This window comes from Tupaia chinensis, unplaced genomic scaffold (assembly GCF_000334495.1).
Source record: "Tupaia chinensis unplaced genomic scaffold, TupChi_1.0 Scaffold000561_1, whole genome shotgun sequence".
Taxonomy (NCBI): Eukaryota; Metazoa; Chordata; class Mammalia; order Scandentia; family Tupaiidae; genus Tupaia; species Tupaia belangeri.
Window position 1 is genome coordinate 1128762 of NW_006160074.1, and position 19948 is coordinate 1148709.

The following is a 19948-nucleotide window of genomic DNA, read 5'->3' on the forward strand; positions in this document are numbered from 1 at the left end:
GCATCCTCCCAGGGGGCTGCGGGCCGGCTGCGGTGGTGGTGGTGACACATCCGGAGGGCAGCAGCGGGGACGCCAGGCCCAGGAAGCTGAGTGGCACCGCCCGCCTCCTCTTCCCATCCAGGTCCCGGTGGGATGTAGGCACAAATAGAGGAGCCGCTGCAGAGGGCGGGATATTGGAGTCAGGCCGATCCAAGATGGAGCAGGAGGGCAGCCTGACCGCACTTCTGCCTCCAGCTGCGGGGCCTCGGGCAAGCACGTCACGCATCCTGGGCCTCGTTTGCTTCTCCTGAACACGGATGTTCAGAGTGAAGGTGGGAAACCAACACCCGAAGGTCCCCTGGAACATGGCTACTTTACAGAGAAGTCAGGTGCCTTGCTCAAGATCACAGAGCCGGGACGGGGCCACGCCAGGGCAGAGTGGGTTCTACGTATGTCTCCAGATGCCAGCTGTTGCCCTCTTTACCCCACAGAGCAGTCACAGGTATGTGCTGCATCCCTACTACGCGCCAGGGAGTGTTCCAGAAGCAGGAGTTGCAGCAGAGAATGAAACAACCCCGTGGCCTCAGGAAGTGGCCTTCCAATGGGGACGACGATGAAAGGAGACACCCGGGTGGCTGTCACAGGTGGGGGGCTGTGAGTGTGTACTGGCAGGTGAGGACACCCTCAGCATCCAGGCGAGGACCCGAGTGCATTTCCCAACGGGGGCAGTGGCTGGGCGAGGGGGTTTGGGCTCCAGTGTCCTGGCTCCTGGCATGTCAGTGAGGCAAGGCCGGCCTTAAGAATTAGAGCGAGGATGGACTTGGCTAAGTAAGCTGATACCGCAGGGGTGAGGAAACCCCATCCTCCTCCTCCCCAGACACCCAAGGGCCTGAATTGCAGGGCCCTTGGGGACAGCTCCTTAGACATCCAAGAGCTTTCTTGTGGCGTCCCTTCTCCCACCCCCAATTCCTGTGAGGCTGCAGCGGCCCAGGGAGGGGCACTGGACTGGGGGTCTTGCACTTTTCCTGAAGCTCACTCTCTGTGTGACAAAGGGTATGTTCTTGTCCCGCTCTGAGACCCGGTGTCTTCACCTGAGCCACGTTGGGGCTGGGACGTAGTGAGGCGAAGGGTTTAGCATTCTGGCATCTTCAGACTCCCGAGCCTTTGGGGCGCTGTGGCCTCGGCCGTCGTGGGATGTTTCCTGTGTACCCAGTGCCTGGCTATAAAGAGAAATGTCAACCTCACAGAGTGCAGAGGGACCCAGGGTCCGCTGGTGATGCCATGTGGGCATGCCTAGGAAGGACGAGAGTGGAGGTGCTCCTGGATAGCATTCCCCCATGGTGGAGTTTATGAGGCTGGCTCTAGACTAGAGCTGATGGAGGCCCAGTCGGCCTGAGCAGGAAGGCCTGAGGCGGGTCTGCAGAGGCAAAGTGAGTGTGCGTGACAGGACCCGAAACAGGAGCAGGGGCTGTGGGCTTCCGGGGACGAAGACGTTGGGCCCTGAGAACGGCCGGGAGATCTGGTGTCACTCGATCTCGCTGGACCCTGCTTTCCAAAAGTGGGTGAAATACTGCACAGGAGTTCCCTGGACGCTGCCTGGAGGTGGGGTGCTGCTTGATCTGCTCCAGCATCCACGCAGACCCTCATCCGAGCTATCCTCCGTGGTGTAAGGGGACGAGCTTTTCGAGAACACACACTATCATTGCCACTCCCCCTTTGAATGCTTGCCACTGTGACCAGCTTCCTCACCACGGCCTGGACGGGTCACGCTGGCTGCTGACCCCTGAGTATGTTTCTTGAATATGCCAAGCACACTGGAGCCTCAGAGCCTTTGCACATGCTGCTCCACCTGCTTCCAGCACCGCTCCCTCCATCTCTCCATCCAGTAAACTCAGCTTAAAGGACCCTTCGTCAGGAGAGCCGCCTGCAGGCGGGGACTCTCTCTGCCACCAGGACAACAACCTGCACGATTCCTCCCCTTCCCGTATGAGGGGACTTCAAAAAGGGTGTGCAAAACGGAATTAAAGTACGAGTTTATTTTGGTGCCGAACATTTGCAAGTCATGCACAGCTTTGTCTTAGTACTCATGTTCCAGGAACTTGTGGGGGTCTCCCCCACCCCATATTCATCCTCGTGTTTACTGAGTACCTGCTCCGCCAGACGGTCAGTGCCAACAGGACAGAGACCCTCTGCTCTGTCCGCATCACATCTTCAGGGCCCAGCGCCCAGCCTGGCACATCGCAGGGGCTCAGCGGTTCTCAATAAATCGTTTGTGATGGAAGGACTAGATGAAGAAGGAAGGAAGGAAGGAAGGAAGGAAGGAAGGAAGGAAGGAAGGAAGGAAGGAGTAGGTGTCTTTTATCACCCTGCTTCATCTTACCCCTGGGACCAAGGCTTTGGGTTGCCTTTGAGAACACTCAGAGTTACCCAGAGTTGGAAGAAGAAACCTAGATGAAGACTTTGGCACCTCTGGCCCCCACCCCCATCTCTGTGGGACCTTCCCATGAATTGGGGAGTCACTCTTTGGGTCTCAGGTTCCCTGTCTGTCGAGGAGGAAACAAGCCTGTCTGGTTTCCCATGGGGCTGGAGGAGGGACTGCAGCCTCGTGTCCGCAAGGTGCTGAGTCTCCTGGAGGGACTGGCCTTGGCCTCCGGCCTAGAGCGCTGCGGGGAATCTGAGGTGCGTGAGGTCCGAAAGTCAGAAGCCAGGGCAATGCTGCTTGTAGCCCCCAGGGCATCATCTGCAGAGGAGACAGATTTGGAGAAGATGATTTGTCCCCAAGTGCACCCACGAGGTCGTGGACTCTGACAGCACAACGGAGTGGCCTTGGTGGAATCCACTGGCGAAGGTGGCAGAGGCGATGCTGAAGGCCTTGCAGGAGGCGGTGCTCCCAGCACTCTGCTGTCTTGGAGTCTGGCCGCCATGTGCAGAAGCTCGAGCTGACCCCCTGGAAAGCTCACTTGGGGAGACACCGCGACACCTGACTGGCAACCTTGCCAATTGCCAGACTCGTGAGCAGGCCATCTGAGATAGCCTACCAGCTGACCTTCCTCTTGCTTACCCCCAGGGCAGCCAAGACCCCACGGAGCAGAGAGGACCATCCCATGCCAGCGTCGCCAAACGCCCAAACCCTAGAGCCCTGAGCAGTCAACAGCGGGTGTTTTAAGTCGCAGCATTGTGGGCAACTTGGCTCACAACATAGATAACTGATCCATTTGTCTGTCTGTCTGTCTATCTGTCTGTCTCTTTGACCAGGCTTTCTTTACTCTTCTGTGTTTTGATCACAATACAGCAGAATGTTAAGAACATGTCTGGTGGGACCAGCAGTTATTGTAATGGCTATGTCGTTGGACTCCCACGTAGTTTACCGCGATTCGAGTCCCAGACCCGGTGGCTTAAACTCACGCCAGGTGCGTGTGCATGCGTGCCCAAGATCCTGAGAGGAGAATGGAGGAGAAGGGATTGCAGTGTGGCCATCCCCCCTGGGGGGGGTGATTTCTTGCTTTCTGTCTCTCTTTCTCTCTGTCTGGCGAGCGCACACGCCCTATAGCAAAAACCTCTCAAGAAAAAAAAAAAAAGAGAGAACATGCCTGGTGGCGCCATCATGGCCAACTGAACTGCAGTGCTGGAAGCCCCAGGGCCGACCACTGGCTCAGATCCTGGGCTGACTTGAAAACATGTCAGGTACGTGTGTGCATGTCCAAGATCCAGAGGAACTGGAGGCCTGGAGAAGGGGGCTGGCAGTGTGACCAGATCCTGTTGGGGGTACGCCTCTCTTTCTCTCCCTTGCGTGCACACACATGCTCTCTATCATAAATAACATATGTGAACCTAAAAACAAAACAAAACAGCGTGCAACTGTGTCAGACAGACCTGGACAAAAGTCCTGGTTCTCCTGCTTACTCGCTGTGTGACCTTAGCTGTAAGTTTCTTACCCTCACTGAACTTCGTTTTCCTTTGGCAGCAAGATGGGTATACTAAGAGCACACACCTTTGGTTTATGGGTTATTGAAGGCTTAAATGAGACAGTACTGAGTGCCTGGCATGCAGCTAGCGTTCAGTGAATTTGTTAAACTGCTAATATTTCTTGAGCACACACACACACCGACGTTGATCCTGGAATTGGGAGGCTGAACAAGACAGGCGAGGGCTCTGCCCTCACGGAGCTTATGTTCCAGAAGGAGCTGGAATAAACACGTGAAAACAGAGAAAGACAGGTGGTTTACAGGCTCTGAAGCACAACATGAAAGAGACAGGTGTCACCTGGGGCTAAGTGGTGACAGGCAGGCCCCCTGGGGAGGCGACATCTAAGCCAAGATATGGATGGTGAGAAGGAGCCAGTCTCTAGATAAGCAGGAGAAAAGGGGTTTTAAGAAGAGGGACCTTGGGACCAGCGGATGACGTAATGGTTATATCGCTGGACTCTCGTGTAGTTGATCGTGGTTCGAGTCCCAGACCCGATGGCTTAAAACGCATGCTGGGTGCATGTGCATGCGTGCCCAAGATCCCCGAGAGGAGATTGGAGGAGAAGGGGTTGTGGTGTGGCCATCCCCCCGAGGGGTGATTTCTCACTTCCTGTCTCTCTGGAGAGCACACACACCCTATTGCAAAAATCTCTCAAAAAAAAAAAAAATGTAGAAAAGAGGGCCCGCACATGCAAAGGCCCTGAGGAGGGACAGAGGTGGGGAGACTCAGGAGCCCCCAGGAGGCCATGGGGGTGCGCCGCGGTGGGAGGAGCAGGGCGACCGCTGCTGATGTGGATGCAGCTCAGCCTCAAGGCCTGCCCAGAGCAAATGTGCCCGCAGTGCCGGGCATGGCTGTCCAGGGAGGGCTCCGGCCCTCAGCACTGAGTCAGGTTTCCACGGAAACCCACCCGCCTCCCCTTGTTGCTGACTGGAGCAGCTCCCCGAGGTCACATCCTCTGGTCCCTACCAGACCGGGCGGCAATGAGGAGGGACTCACTTCCTTCTCTGCTTCTCTTCGATCCCAGGGCCTGGGAGGACACGCAGCCATGGGGACCGCAAGCTCTTCCTGTCACGACCAGCAAGATCCTGATGGCCCCAGGCCTGGCCTCCCTGCCACGTCAACCCGGCTCAGGATGCAGCTGGGCCTCCCCCGCCTGCCGGGAGGAAGCGCTTGCTTCTGTTTCTGGGGTTGGGGAAGATGCCCGTCCACCAGGCGCACCCCCCATCAGGCCGAACAGCCGGCAGGACACCATGGGGTGGACAAACGTCATGTGGGCCCTGCAGCCCCACTCAGATGTGACTAAACTGAGGCCCGGAGGAGGCGAGTCTGCACCGGAAGGCAGGGGCTCTGGGAGCAGGATTGGGCACACGGCGTGTACACATGTACACACACCCTAAGCCACAACCACCCATCATCCCACATGGCTAAGACGGGGTCAGACACACACGGAGACGCACAGGCGCAGACCAGCCAGCGCGAGGACACAACACACAAACATGCCACTCCACGCAGATGTCCTGCCCTGGTGTCCCAGATAATTGTGCCGGAAAGCAGAGACACCTGCGCCCCGCCACCAGCCCGGCAGCGGCAGAGCCGGCTAATTAAGCCTTCGCGGGAGGCTGGCATTTTCCTGGCAGCCCTCCCGCCCTCGCTACCAGAGCAGTGGCCTTTGTGAGGGCCCCTGGGGGGTGAGGGGCACTGGGCCCAGCCTCTCTCCCCACCTCTGGACCCTGGCATGGCTCCCTTTGTTTCCCAAAGGGTCCTTCTTGGCCTGATGGCCCACCTGGGAGAGTGGGGAGGACGAAACCCCCGGAGAATGAGGCCAGATCCACAGAGAGCCCCGGGAAGTCTTCGCTCCCCATGGCGGACATGACTGACAGGTGCCCCAGAGGCTCTCTGCCTACCGCAGGGCTAAACTCGGTCCCTCTGGCCAGAGGGGTTCAGTCTTCCTTCCTTGCCATCCTGGGCTCGGGTCCTTGGCCCTTTTCTCACGCCCGCGGACTTCTCTGCTCGCAGGCTTCCCGCTCCTCTCCTGCACACTTGAGCGCACGGTCCAGGGTCTTGGTATCCGCTCCGCTCTCTGCGAAACCCTGCCCTCCCCGTCTTCTCCTGGCTCCCCTTGTGGACGCGACCCGCAGATCTGAGCTCAGGCGTCCCTGCCTGATCCACCTCGCTACAACGTTTCCTAACCCGACGCTGCGCCACCCTGGTTGCTTGTTCTTATAGTCACCTGGGAACTTTTAAAAACCGCCGGTGCCAGGCCCTGTGTATGTGAATTAAGGATTTCTGGGACGAGGGTTCCCAGTGCTGCCTGTGGTTCTAATGGCAGTCAGAACGGAGGATTCTCGGCCGGAGACGTTTCCGTCGGCGAGAGGAGAGGCTGGACTTAGCAGCCCTCACCGCCTCCCTGCTGCTGTCTATGGAGCAGCTGCTGCTTGGCCAGCCCTGGCGCCTGCGTTAGGTCTCAGCGCTCGCCGGTGGGGCTGAGCACACGCCGGTGGGGCTGAGCACACGCCAGCGGGGCTGATGGCTCAGTGAGTTCTGCGCTCCACCACGTGGGAGCTGTCATCGTCCCATCTTACAGACCAGGAAACCGAGGCACACGGGGTGTGTGTAAGTACCTGAAGTCATGCAGCTGGAGCGTGGTAGGACCGGACATTTATTCCAAAAAGTGTGGCCCCACGGCCCGCATGGCAGACCTGACGCTAAGCCTTCATTGTTTATTTTAAAATCACAGCCACGATGCAACATTTTAAAGACTCTCCAGGAATCAGATTCAACCAGGTCACGCTGCCAGAATTCAAACCCAAGTCCGTCTGTCTCTCAGGGTAGAGCGCAGCCCCAGGGAGGGCACGACCTCATGACCCTCGTGTTCTCAGCCTCAGGGCAGCGGGGCAGGTGGGAGGTGGGGTTGGCAGGCGGTCGGCCTGGCTGCCTGTGAATCAGTGTAAGAGGAACACCCAGGACATGGTCCAGCCTGAGGTGGCAGGCACCAGTTTTCCACACATTGGCTTCTTGCATCTCGGAGCAGGCCTGTAAGGGAGGTCTCAATTTCTCCCTCGTTTTACCAACAAGGCATAGAGAACAGGTGTTCAGAGGTAAGTACTCAGCCAGGTGGCCCAGTGGTCAGCACTGACCTTTGAACTCGGGCAGGCTGGTTCCAGAGTTGTGCCCTCGAACCCCATCCTCTTGTCTGTGTTGGTTACTGACTGAAGCACACTTTGCTCCTCCGTGACATGGGTGCACTAGCACCGACGTCGTGTGGAAGAGTGAAGGACAGAACAAGAACATGTGTGGCTGGAAAAAACCCTCACACAGGGACCACACAGGACAGGCATTGGGGCGGGGGGTGGGGGGGGCAGAGAGCCACAGCCTCGGCTGTCAGCAGCTACCCCGAGCCTCACCCGTAGGGGGCACTGCACTGACAGATGACGGGTCGCAGGTGGTGACATTTGGAGGCCCCCAGGCGCTGTTCTGCTGGAGAGATGCAGGTCTCAGCAGCCCTGGGGACCCTGAGCTCAGCATGGCACCCTTAAATGCCTAGAAACCGCCCGCGTGCGTCACCGCTGATCTTCCATTAACGCGTAATTGCCGCTGTAGGCAAGTCGCTGCGGTCTCCGGGGTCAGAGACACAGCAGAGCGGGAACCAGCCAGGCAACGGGCATAATGAAGACAGGAAGACAGAAGGGGTCGGGGCCAGAGGGCAGGCTGAATCCTGGGGTGAAGTTGCAGCGTGGTTTTCAGGGCCAGACCTCTTTTTGTACACTCGCTCCTCCGCCCAGCAAGCGGGCCCTGGAAATGTCAGCTGTGTGCCTCTAAGCCACGTCTCCCGGGAGGATGTGAAAACGCACCCACGGAACGGGTGGTTCTGGGATTAAAGGCTTTCTCTGGGTCGCTAATGTTCTCTCTGTGCTTAATAACACCGAAATCCGCGGAGGCCGTCAAAGACGTCCTTCTGGGGGTGCAAAGGCAGCCTTCTCATTTCAAGGCCCTCGCCGCCTCACCCAGGCTGACCCCGACACGCATCACGAACGCGTCATTCAGCACGCCAGCGCTTCACAGAGGTCTCCACTCTGGGCCAGCGGCAATCTGGGAGTGACCGCTTCGCCACTGTGCTCTCCAGAGATGCCCTGGGAGGAAGGGGAGAGCGGGGTGCCTCTGAGGTGCTGGGTCTTCTCCCTGTTTTGCCTTTGCTCCCGTGTCCCTGCTGCTGGGGTGCTCTTTGTCTAGCAAGCTTGGAAAATTTCAACTGATCCTTTAAGACCCAGCTGAAAGAGCTCCTCTTTGTGAAACCCTCTCCAAAGATTGTGCTGCTAAGGTGCTGCTCCTCAGCTCTGCGCTGCCCTGGAAGAAGCCGTGCTGGAGCTCTTTGAATTCTCCTCTTTTATGTCTGCTTCTTAAGATCCGCGTCCAGCCCATCCATAACGCGGCTCACACAGCAGAGCTGCGCTTCCCCAAACAGCACCTAACACAGCATCGAGTTCCGCACCAGCCGGGACCTCGCTGGGAATGCAGATTCTCAGGCCTGTCAGCCCTATCGGATCAGAACCGCTGAGGGTGGGAGCCAGCAATCTGTCTCAATAAAAGTTTTATTTTATTTATGCCACGAGTGAGAGAGACAGACACAGGGTGAGATCTAGCGTCCCTGACAGGGTGCCCCGATCCCCCGGTTTCAGGCAGCCAGGATTGCCGGCACCCAGGTGCCTGGCACATGTGCCCAGTACACTCAGAGAGGCCCTGAGGGGGGACTAGCAGTTGGCATAATGGCTATGTCACTGAACTCCCATGTAGTGACTTAAACTCACACCGGGCGCGTGTGCATGCATGCCCAAGATCCCAAGAGGAGAATGGAGAAGGAATTGTGGCGTGGCCATCCCTCCTGGGGGGGGTGATTTCTCACTTTCTGTCTCTCTGTCTCTCTGTGTTTCTGGCGAGCGCATGCACCCTATGGCAAAAACCTCTCCAAAAAAAAAAGAGAGAGAGAGAGAGAGGCCCCTAGGGGACCCAGTCACCTTCCTGTGTGGGTCTGCCTCACAGAACGGCCCATTTCACCACTGTATTTTTTTTCTTCTTTCTTTTTCTTTCTTTCTCTGTCTTTCTTTTCTCTTTCTTTCTTTCTATTTTCCTTTTTTTTTTTTTTTTTTTTTTTGAGAGTTTTTTGCTATAGGGCATATGTGCTCAACAGACAGAGAGACGGAGAGACAGAAAGTGAGAAATCAACCCCCCCCCCCCAGGGGAGATGGCCACACCACAATCCCTTCTCCTCCATTCTCCTCTCGGGATCTTGGGCATGCATACACATGTGCCCGTGAGTTTAAGCCACTGGGTCTGGGACGCGAACTGCGGTCACATACATGGGAGTCCAGCGACATAGCCATTAGGCCAACTACTGGCCCCTCTTTCTTTCTTCCTCTTTCTCTTTCTTTCTTTCTTTTTTGCCATTAAGACATGTGCACTCAGGAGAAACGAGAGGGAGAGAGACAGTGAAAAATCAACCCCCGGTGAGGGCGGTGGAGGGATGGCCACGCCACAATTCCTTCTCCTCAGGATGTCATGAACACACACGCACCCAGTTTGAGCTTCAAGTCACTGGATCCAGGACTCAAACCATAGTCAGCTCTGTGGGAGTCCAGCACCCCAGCCGCCATGCCGCCTGCATGGCCCCAGGCCGTAAGCTCCTGGTGGCAGGACTGCTCCATCATGTTCTGACCTGGCACATGAACGCATAATAAATGTGGCAAAACAGTCACCTCTTCCTAGGAAGACTTCCTCCTGAACTGCATATCTTCTCCTTTTCATCCTTCCAGAGCCAACTAAAATGCCTTCTCCTCCAGGAAGTCTCCCTGCACTCCCTCTGAGACAGGTCGCCTTCCACTCCAGACTGCCCAAGCCCTCTCTGTCACGTTCACACTCAGCCACATAAAGCCAACAATAGGGAGCTTGGATCAACTCTCCAAGCCTGTGAGTCCCTGGAGGCAGGACCCACATCTGATTCTTCTGTGTCTGTCACACTCACGCACGAGAACAACCTGGAAGGCTCTCGGTCGGCAGCAGCATCGCTGACCAGGGAGCAGGAGTCCTGCCTGCTGTGGCCTTCGGCTCGCGGCGTGATGCCCAGCAACATCCTTCTTTCTCCACCCGGCCTCAGGGCCCTTCCGGATCTGACGTTCTGTGCTTCGGCTCCTGACGCCATGGCTGCTGACCAGTACCCAGCATCCCTCTCTCTGCAGGCCAGGAGCTCAGATTCCATGGCTCTTGTTTTCCAGTGAGAGATCAAAGGAACAGGATCCGGGCTCACAGGCTACACCAAACAAAGGTGTCAGAGTGCCGGGGCTTTGATGAACCTCACAACTGGCACCTTGGAGAGGAAAAGGGAACATTGTTTGGAAGAAAATATTGTGACAGGTGTTGGGGAGGAAGGTAAGAAGGAGCCGGCCTGCTGAGAAAGCCTCAGTGTTAAGGACGCTGCCTCTGTGGGGGAGCCTTGGCAGCTTGATGCAGAAGGATAGTTAATACTTACAGCTAGCCTCGATCTGCACCAAGGGGTGCGTGCCCTGTCCGCGAACAGTGCGCCAACGGGTGCTTCATCGCTCCAAACAGCAGGAAGTTGGGACCATCAGGTGGTGTAGTGATTAAGGTGTTGGACTCCCACATGGCTGACTGTGGCTCAGGTCCTGGACCCAATGGCTTGAAAATCCCAGGAGGAGAATGGAGAAGGGACTGAGGTGCGGCCATTCCCCTGGGGGTGACTTCTCACTTCCCCTGTCTCTGTCTCTCTCTGTCTCTATTAGGCAAGCGCACATGCCCTATGGCAAGAACAAACAAACAAGCAAACCAAAACAGCACAAAGGAAAGCGAGAGAGAGAAAAGGAAAGAACAAAAGAGACAAAGGAACCTTGGGACCATCAGATAGCACAATGGCTGCATCACTGGACTCCCATGTAGTTAACCATGGTTCGAATCTCAGACCCGGTGGCTTAAACTCATGCCGGGCGTATGTGCATGCATGCCCAAGATCCCAAGAGTAGAATGGAGGAGAAGGGATTGCACCCCCCTGGGGGGGTGATTTCTTGCTTTCTATCTCTCTGTCTCTGTCTTTCTGGCGAGTGCACACACCTTATAGCAAAAACAAACAAACAAAAACAGAAAACCTCTCCAAGAGACAAAAGAACGCTCTGGCTGAGGGAAGGAATGTCTTGGTGGGTGTATGAGGTGGATGGAAGAGGCTCGTGGCTACTGAAAAAGAGCCCCGAAGCAGTGACAGCTTAAACTAGATGGACACGGTTCCTTCTACAGCAAGTGGCCCCCGTGCTGTGGGAGTTGTCTCAGTCCTTCTGTGATAAGCAGACACCAGAGATGGAGAGCTGTGTTCTCACGGTTCTGGGGGCAGGGAAGTCCAGACTGAGGCGCCAGCGTGTTTAGACCCTGGAGAAGGCTTCACAGCTGGTGCCTGGCTGCTTGTGCACACGGAGTGGAAAGGAGAAGGTCAGTCTCCCTCGTGCCCTTTTGTCAGGGCACAGCCCTACTCATGCAGGCAGAGCCCTCACGCCCTAATCACCCCTAAAGGCCCATCGCTTAACAATTCTGCAACGGAGACTCAGTTTTGACATGTGTTTTGTTGGGTATGATCATTGCAAACACAGCAGTGGTCTGCTCCATGAAGTTTTCAGGCCACAATTCATGGATTCCCTACCTCTTGGTGTTGCCCTCAGCGACAGGATTCAGAAGGGCAGCGCTCCACTGTGGAGGCCAGGTCACGGGCCTGTGCTTCAGCTGCCAGGGCAGAGGAAGGGGCATGTCTTGGTCCCCAGTGGCTTCCTTGGAAGAAGAAGGGCTTTGGGTTCACCCATACCTCTGGCGGCCGAGCCTTCCTCCCCAGATGGGAGGGGAGTTGGATGCCTGCCACCCTGTACTGCCTTTCTGAAGCCAAAAGCAAATGTCTACAACCCACGTCATCATGAGCCCCCGTGTGAGCAATATTGAGCAGTGACAGGGACCACGCTATCCATCACTTACTCAGAACTTCTATGAGCTAGGCATTGTCTACGCACTTTATAGAGATCAACTGTGTGTGTGTTTAAGTGCCAGAGGGGGTGCGTGCTCTCTAGAGAATGACAGAGAGAGGGAGAGAGGGACAGAAAGGGGGAGGGGTGAGAAAGCACCTCCCAGAGTGGATGCAATCTCTTCTCCATGTCTCCTTTCAGGATTTTGGGTGTGCACACATGCACCTGGCATGTTTCTCAAGCATGTAACCATCAGATCTGGGACTTGAACCATACAGGTGGTCATGTGAAATCCAGCCCCCTTAGCCACCACTCCACCACTGGCCTGCTATCAATTCTTTTTGTCTCACTTAGTCTTGGAACAACCAGTGAAGAAAGATACCATTAGTGTCCCCATTTGAAAGGTAGGAGAAGTCGCCAGGGTCACACAAGCTGGAATTCAAACCCAGGCAGAACGGCTCCAGGTCCACACTTGCGGCCACTAGACTACACTGCTGGCCAAGGAAGGACCGTGCATTCAGAGAAGAGGACCGCCCCCCAGGTTTTTCAGTCAACTCTCCTTGAGACATTAAAAACTCACGAATGGGATGGGGGCAGGCCCATGGCCCAGCAGTGACACTATGCTCTGCGAGGCTGACCCACGTGGGAGATTCCAATTGGTGTCCAGGGACCTTCCTGTGTGTGCCCGTGATCTGGCCCTGCTGGTTCTCCTCCAACGCCACAAAGAAAGAAAAAGAGAGAAGAAAGAGAAAGGAAGAAAGGAAGAAAAGAAAGAACGAAGAAAAAGAAGAAAGAAAAAGGAAGAAGGAAAGAAAAAGAAAGAAAGAAAAGGAAGGAAGGAAGGAAGAAGAAAGAAAGAAAGAGAGAGAGAGAGAGAGAGAGAGAAAGGAAGGAAGGAAGGGAGGGAGGAAGGAAGGAAAGAAAAGGAGAAAGAAACCCCTCATGGATGCTGTGTGAGAAAGCTCGTGGTTGCCGCCATCCTGGAAACCAGGCAGTGAGGCCTGGTGGACAGGCAGCACCACCAGGAAGCTGGGGCATGGGAAGTTTGATCCCCCTACCTCCCAGCCCTCCTGGGAACTAGCAACACTACAGGAGAGGCCTTTGAACTTCAGCAGGTCTTGGAATAAAGTGCATAAAGACTATCTCATTTAGCCCTCTCAGGCTATTTGGGTCACCTCAACTCCAGAGAAGCAAGCGATGGGCTCCCCCTCCCACCCCTGAGTCCCCTGGGACCTGAATTCACACACAGAGTCTGACCTGCTCACCCAGTCCTGCCTTGTGTCCCCACAGGGGTGTCCAGGCAGGCTACAGCCCCAAAGCAGGGCCTGAGAAGGGAGTTGGGGGTCTGCAAAGTCCATCGTGAAATGACTGTCCCCAAGAATTCAGCCAGAGTGTCCCCTGACTCGCCCTGGGGGGCGGACTCTGAACCCCCACTGGGGGCCTGGCTGACCTGGGACCAGCAGAGAAGCTCTAGGGAAGCCTGTATCAGAGGCGTGGCTATTCCCGCCGTGGCCGCCGTCCTCCCCTCGGCCACGTGGATTTAAGAGCTGGAGGACTGTGAGCTGCTGAGCCCCCTGAGGCCTCTATCCACTCCCCTGCATTGACGGTATCACTGAGCCCCACCAAATCCCGATACCGCTCACCATGTTCCCAGGCCCGAGGAGGCCCCACCCCTCAAGCTCCAGAACACACAGGCCAGGAGGCCTCAGCTATGAGAGTGAGTGCAGCCCCCACACCCCATAAGGACTGCAGTCGTGACGTCGGCCTTGCTGGCACATTTCCGTACTTCCAATGCCGGACTGGGGACTTGACACCTGCTACCATTGGCCTTCCCTGGCATGTGCAGCAGGGACCCCGTCCCCATACTGCAGATGAAGAAACAGAGGCTTGGGACGATGCAGTTCATGAAAGGAGGGACTGAGACACAGGCCTCTGCCAGGTGAGACCCCTCACCGCAGGAATAGGGCACGGCTTGCCACCATTCCTGAGGTGTTCTGGGGAAATGTCTTCATGGGCAGGGGTTGGGAGGTGGTGTGTGGGCTGACCCCCAAAACTGGGTCTCCTTGAGGTCCTCTGACCTTGGTCCCTAGGAGACACACTGGAGGCCTCTCCTTGGGCCCCTACCCAGAGTAAGAATGACTGAGCTCCAGCAATCCCTGGAAAATGTCTACACCCACCAGCAGCTGGAGGTGCACATCCGGGAAACCGTTTTTGTATCATGTGATGCCTTCTGAGCCAGCCTACTGGGGGACCAGAGGCCCATCTTTCTCTTGTGAAAATGTAAGCTAAGAGGTCTGAAGTCTTTGGAAGTGGGTGGTAGGTTCAGGGTCCATAAAAGTCTGTAGTGCTGGGGATGGTCTGACCCATCGCAAGTCTGTACTGGCAAGCCTCTCCTCTTGCCCCTCCTCCAGCAGACTCCTACTTCTGCGTCTTGAACCAGAATGATGGGGAGGAGAGAAGTTGCAAGGATGTGGAGTATGGCGATTTCCAGGAAAGAACGGAGCAGACCCAGAGAGAAGCATAGAAGGAAGTCCATACTGAAGAAAAGGGAGAGGACATATCCTGGTCCCTCTTGGCTTCGGATTCCACGAGGTCCAGAGTCACCTCATTTCCATGCTACCCGCACACTCCTCAATCTCACTTGTGCTACTTTGAGTGGTTTATATTCTTTGCAACCGAACAGTCTTCTACTAATAGAAAAACAGAATGGAGGCCAGCAGATGGTGTGGCGGTTAAGGTACTGGACTTCCATATGGCTGACCGTGGTTTGAGTCCTGGACCTGGTGCCTTGCTTTCTCACTTTCTCTCTCTCTCTCAAGCATGCCCAGTAGCAAATTAAAAAATAATAATGATGATCAAATTAAATAAATAGTTCTTAAAAAAAAAACCATAATGAACTTGCAAATAATACTATCCTAAAGAACATACGAAGCCATCCATGGGATCAAGGCCGGGAGAGAGGTGATGAAGACTGCTGCGGTGATTGGTTCACGGCCATACTCTTCCCCCTTTGCAGTACAAACAGCCCTCTGTGTCCATGGTCTTGCATCCATGGAATTCACCAAACATGGGTGGAAAAAAATGTCCTGTTGTTCCTGACGTCTACTGCACAGTTAGTCCTGAGACAACTATGTGCTGAGTTTTTACAGATTTTTTTCTTGTCATATTGCATAGGCAGTGCAGTGTAACAACTATTTGCACGGTGCTTACGGTGTATCAGGTATTGTCAGAAATCTAGAGATGATTTGAAGTACGTAGGAGGCCGTGCATTGATTATATGCAAGTACCGCAACATTTTGTGCAAAGGGCTTGATCATCTGCAAATTTTGGTATTTCCAGAGCATCCCACAATCAATGCCCTGCAGATCCTGAGGGGAGACTGTGGATCTGCCACTCCATGATGTGATGGCGTTGAGCTTCCTGGCCAGAGGTACAGACTTACCCCATCCTCTTGAATCTAGGCTGGTCTCGTGGCAATGGACTCCACTGGAAAGGAGGTTGCATGCGTTTCAGAGCACAGTTTTCCAAGTCTTTTCAGGCTAGCATGTGGTGTGGTGGTTAAGATGGCTGGATCCCGCGTGGCCAATTGCATGGTTAAAGTCCTGGGCTTGATGGCTTGAAAACTATGCTGGATTCATGTGTGTGTACCCAAAATCTAAGAGGAAGATGGAGGAGAAGGGGTTGTGGGATGGCCATCCTTCATGGAGGACGTTTTCTCACTTTCCCTCTCTCTGTTTCTCTAACAAGTGCATGTACCCTCTGTAAACTTGGTTTTATTTTACTGAGTAGGCTCAGGGTGGTGTTACAGAAAGTGAAGCAGAAGCTGAAAGGACTTCCTTTCTACCTTCGCCTTCTGTAAGACCACCCTGAGCCTACTCAGGTAAGCAAGCCTGGCTAGCCTCCTGGAGAATGAGTGACCATGTGGAGGAGAGCCAGGCCATAAGTTTTGGGACCAGCAGGTGGTGTATTGGTTAAGGTACTGGACTCCCATATGGCTGACCGTGGTTTGAGTCCTGGACCTGGTGCCTTGCTTTCTCACTTTCTCTCTCTCTCTCAAGCATGCCCAGTAGCAAATTAAAAAATAATAATGATGATCAAATTAAATAAATAGTTCTTAAAAAAAAAACCATAATGAACTTGCAAATAATACTATCCTAAAGAACATACGAAGCCATCCATGGGATCAAGGCCGGGAGAGAGGTGATGAAGACTGCTGCGGTGATTGGTTCACGGCCATACTCTTCCCCCTTTGCAGTACAAACAGCCCTCTGTGTCCATGGTCTTGCATCCATGGAATTCACCAAACATGGGTGGAAAAAAATGTCCTGTTGTTCCTGACGTCTACTGCACAGTTAGTCCTGAGACAACTATGTGCTGAGTTTTTACAGATTTTTTTCTTGTCATATTGCATAGGCAGTGCAGTGTAACAACTATTTGCACGGTGCTTACGGTGTATCAGGTATTGTCAGAAATCTAGAGATGATTTGAAGTACGTAGGAGGCCGTGCATTGATTATATGCAAGTACCGCAACATTTTGTGCAAAGGGCTTGATCATCTGCAAATTTTGGTATTTCCAGAGCATCCCACAATCAATGCCCTGCAGATCCTGAGGGGAGACTGTGGATCTGCCACTCCATGATGTGATGGCGTTGAGCTTCCTGGCCAGAGGTACAGACTTACCCCATCCTCTTGAATCTAGGCTGGTCTCGTGGCAATGGACTCCACTGGAAAGGAGGTTGCATGCGTTTCAGAGCACAGTTTTCCAAGTCTTTTCAGGCTAGCATGTGGTGTGGTGGTTAAGATGGCTGGATCCCGCGTGGCCAATTGCATGGTTAAAGTCCTGGGCTTGATGGCTTGAAAACTATGCTGGATTCATGTGTGTGTACCCAAAATCTAAGAGGAAGATGGAGGAGAAGGGGTTGTGGGATGGCCATCCTTCATGGAGGACGTTTTCTCACTTTCCCTCTCTCTGTTTCTCTAACAAGTGCATGTACCCTCTGTAAACTTGGTTTTATTTTACTGAGTAGGCTCAGGGTGGTGTTACAGAAAGTGAAGCAGAAGCTGAAAGGACTTCCTTTCTACCTTCGCCTTCTGTAAGACCACCCTGAGCCTACTCAGGTAAGCAAGCCTGGCTAGCCTCCTGGAGAATGAGTGACCATGTGGAGGAGAGCCAGGCCGTAACAGGCAGCAGCCGGCACCACTGCCAGTCCTGCATCTGAGTGCAGCCCGGAGTGAGCCCAGCAGAAACAGCAGGGAAACCGCTGAGACAGCGTGAGGAATCCTAGCTCACTGGCTTAAACTACGTGGTGGAGTGGGCGTTACCCTGCAGTCGATTTCAGTTACGGAAATTGGTCCCTGGAGGTGGCTGCTTCCGTAACTAAAAACTGAATTGTGTGCACTGGCTCTGGGACCCAGGCAGTGGGGAAGCGGAGTGGAGGCTGGGTGGACGGGGAGGAAACTACCACTGGAGAAGGGTGACCTGTGTCATGTAGAGGCAGGATAATCAGCAAGATCAACACCTGAAGAAACTTGGAAGACAGGAAATGTACCAAATGAACTTACGGATCTGGCTAAGGAGGTTTCTCAGCCACTGCAAAAAGAGCCAACAGACTTCTTGTAGCTGTTGACGGTCAAGTCCAGGGAGAGGGAGGTGAGCCGAGGAGAGCTAGCCTGTTTGCATGCAGAATTCAGAGGCCACAGGAAGGAACCAGGGGGTGCCAAGGTGGGAAACAAAATACCTCTTATCCCCAGTCTCTCTTGGCAAAAGATTCTGAATGAAAATCAGCCAGGAGGTGAACACAGAATCAAAGGTGTATCTGTAAAAGCCTTTGTCAAGGGGGCCAACAGATGGCATAGAGGTTAAGGTGCTAGACTCCCATATGGCCAACTGTGGTTCGAGATCCGAACCGGGCAGCTTGCTTTTTTTCTCTTTTTCCCCCTCTCTCTCTTTCTGTCTCTCTCTGGTGGATGTGTGTGTCCTATAGCAAATTTAAAAATAATAACAGCGTCATGCTAACGTTGCAGGGATCTCACGTAGTCGAAACGGTTTGAGGTCTGGACCTGGCGGCTTAAAACTCACACCAGGCGCATGTGCTGCATGCCCAAGATCCTGAGAGGAGAATGGAGGAGAAGGGATTGCGGTGTGACCATTCCTCCCCCGGAGGGTGATTTCTCGCTTTCTGTCTCTCTGTCTCTCCATCTCTCTGGCGAGCGCACGCAATCAATAGCAAAAATCTCTCTGAAATAAACAAACAAGCATAAGAATAATAAATAAAATAAAATAAATAATTTTTTAAAAAAATTGTTAAGGTCTTGGCTTAATTGCAGCAGTGCCTAGAAAGGCCTCGAAGCTATGTGGAGGCTTCTAAGAACCTCCAGAGTGTTGGGCTATAGCAATTTGACATGCCAAAGTGGAGAGCTATCTTAAAAAGAATCCTGTAGCTTTAAGGTCATTAAGTGCCCCGGGAATGATTCATGGAAAACCCATAACATGTGAGGGGATTGTATTTACAACAGTACCACTAGCTTGGATTTAAAGGAACTGGCCGTCGAAATGGAAGAAGCCATCGGGGCCTCGAGTGTGCAAGCAGAAAGCGAGCCGAGAAAGCTACTCAGGGGCAGATACTTTAGACGGAAAAGACGAACCTCTGAGAGCAGACGCAGGTGCTCAGAGGCCAGCCAGGAGAACAATGGGTTGGAGGCCACTCTCCAAGGAAGCAGAGCCAGGGCCTAACCAAGAAGATCTCCTGTCCCCAGAGGTGAGAGACGATAAGACGGGCCCAGCTGGATTTCAGAACTGCTGTGGACCAGGGAGTATTGGGGCCCTACTCTTTGTTCCCTTCCATACTTCGTGTCTGTGTTGTCTTGCTATTGCATGGTGTGAGTGTTAGACATCCTGACTGGATCTGGACCACGGACTCAGGATGGCAAGGCCGACGCTACGATCAGGGGAGACTTAGGGGAGCTTGGGCACTGGGTACACACGATCCACTGCGGAAGTAATGTGAACCATTTGTGGCCAGAAGGCCAATGTGGCAGGATGTTTCTAAACTTATTTATTTCTTCCATGAGGGAGAGAGACAGAGAGAGAGAGAGCAATGGGAGGAGGGCACCCCCAACCGGGTTTTCATGCCACCCCAACCTCCGCAAACTAGGGTGATGGGCACCTGTGCAGAGAGATCAGGACATAAGCCTTGGACCCTCCGTATGTCTCCAGTGTTGGGGGGTGCTATGCTACCTCTGCACCACCATTGCTAGAGGTGGAGTTTGTTTTTCCAAACCCTCAGGTCTAAGCTAGTCTTGGGACTTTCATTCACTAATAGAATCTGGTAGAAGTTGGAACCAGCAGTTGGCGTAATGGCTATGGCGCTGGACTCCCATGCAGTTGACCATGGTTCGATTCCCAGACCCGGTGGCTTAAACTCACGCTGGGCGCATGTGCATGCATGCCCAAGATCCCAAGAGGAGAATGGAGGAGAAGGGATTGTGGCATGGCCATCCCTTCTGGGGGGTGATTTCTCACTTTCTATCTCTGTTTCTCTCTGTCTTTCTGGTGAGCGTACATGCCCTGTAGCAAAAACCTCTCCAAAAAAAAGGAATCTGGCAGTAGTTAAGAGTACGTGTTTTAGAGGCTAGACCTCAAGAGGCCCTTCAACTATTGCCTTTGCCCTCTTAGGACAGACATAACATCAGGAGCTGCAGCAGCCACCCTGTGACCATTGGACCTCAAGTCTAAGGATGAAAACCAATAAGCTAAAGATGTCTGAGAAGCCAGACTGGAATTCTGGGCTCCTGATAGTGTTGAGGCACCTTGTTAAGCCTAAACTACCACCTAATCACCTTCTATAAGATGAGAAAAATAATTCCCCACTTGTTTGGGGTCTAAATTTCAGGTCAATGATTCTCAAAGTGTGGTATTCCTTGAATGGGAGCATCGGCATTGTGGTGGTGCTTGCAAAAAGTCAGTTCTTGAGCCCCACCTCGACGTGCAGGTCTGGAG